We start from the raw sequence: 1,964 nt of genomic DNA, 5'->3' as shown, positions 1-1,964 counted from the left end.
GACAGACTGGATTAAGAAAATGTGGCACATATACACCATGGAATACTATGCAGCCATAAAAAAGGATGAGTTCATGTCCTTTGTAGGGACATGGATGCAGCTGGAAACCATCACTCTCAGCAAACTATCTCAAGAACAGAAAACCAAACACTATGTTCTCACTCATAGGTGGGATTTGACAATGAGATCACTTGGACACAGGAAGGGGAACATCACACACTGGGTCCTATTGTGGGGTGAGGGGAGTGGGGAGGGACAGCATTAGGAGATATACCTAATGTAAATGACGAGTTAATGGGTGCAGCACATCAACATGGCACATGTATACATATGTAACAAACCTGCATGTTGTGCACATGTACCCTAGAACATAAAGTGTAATAAAAAGTAAAATAAAATAAAATAAAAATTTAAAATTTTTTACACTTTTATATTTGAATAACTTTAGACTTATAAAAAAGTTGAAAAAAAAGTATAAAAAAATCAGTGTAACCTTCACCCAGATTCCCCCCAACACAGTGCTATTATCAAAATCAAGAAATTAACATTGAATTGACTGCATTATTTAATCTACAGCCCTGCACATTTCATTAATTTTTCAGTTTCTCTGTGGCTCAGGTTAAACCCAGCATTTGGTATTGTCAGTAATTTTTATTTTAGTCATTCTTGTTGGTGTGTAGTGGTATCTTTTTATGGTTTTAATTTGCATTTTGCTCATTACTGATGATGTTTAGCATCTTTTCCTATGCTTCTTTTTTAATTTTGAGGAAGGCCTATTTATTAATTTTTCATTCTATGAATCCTACTTTCTGGGTCACATTTGACAATTCTTCACTTTGCCCCAGTTCCTGAAGATTTTTGCATATTTTTTCCTAAAAGTTTTAAAGTTTTATGTCTTTCATTCAAGTCCATAATCCATTTTGGATTAATTTTTTTGTCTAAGGTGTAAGACTTACGTTGAATTTTACTTTTGTTTTTAATTCAGAAATACTCACTTGTTGTAGCACAGTTTCTTGAAAAAGCTATGTTTTCTCCAATAAGCTGTTTTCACTTTTGCCAAAATCAGTTGGGTATATTTGTGTAGGGCCATTTCTGGGTTCTCTGCTTCATTCCATTGATCTATACTTCCATCACATAATCAAGACTTTGATTACTTTCATTAATCATCCGTATTCTTGATTACTGTAGCTTCATGGACTAGGAATGGAATAATTTCTCTTTATTCGTCTTCAAAATGGCTTTACCTCTTCTAGTTCTTTTGATTTTCCACGTAAATTTTGTAGTAGTCTTGTTTATACCCACCAAATATCTTCCTGGTATTTTGATAGGAATTATGGTAAACTTGTGTATCAGTTTGGGGAGAATTGACATCTTTACTACACTGAGTCTTCCAACTTATGAATACAATAGGGGTATCTCTCCTTACTAGATCTCCTTTTGTTCCTTTCATCAGCATTTTGTAATTTTCAGCATGCAATTTTTGTACTTATATTATGAAATGTACACTTGTCTTATTTGCTTTTTTTGGCTTGTAAGTTGTACAGTGTTTTCAATTATGGGGCTCACGCTTTGGTGACTAGCATATAGACATGTAATTGATTTGACTTTTATATGTTTATTTTGTTCCCTGTGACCTAGCTGAACTAATTTGTGAGTTCTAGGAGGTTTGTTCTGTAGATTCTTTGGGATTTAATATGTAGAAAGTCATGTCATCTGCAAATAGAAACAGTGTTATTCCTTCCTATTCTATATATATGTATGTTTTATTACCTATTCTTGCCCTATTGCACTGAACAGAACTGCCAGCACTATGTTGAATGGGATTAGAAATCCTTGCCTTGTTCCCAATGTTAGGCAAAAAGCATCCAACCTTTCACCAACTATAATGTTAGCAGTAGTTTAGTTGAGTATCTTCTTTATAAGTTCAGGAAGCTACTCTCTATTCATATTTTCTGAAAGTTTTA

The sequence above is a fragment of the Rhinopithecus bieti genome, unplaced genomic scaffold, assembly GCF_001698545.2.
Source record: "Rhinopithecus bieti isolate Rb0 unplaced genomic scaffold, ASM169854v2 scaffold_32047, whole genome shotgun sequence".
NCBI lineage: Eukaryota > Metazoa > Chordata > Mammalia > Primates > Cercopithecidae > Rhinopithecus > Rhinopithecus bieti.
The sequence above is the reverse complement of the archived record's forward strand: the minus strand, read 5'-3'. Positions refer to the sequence as shown.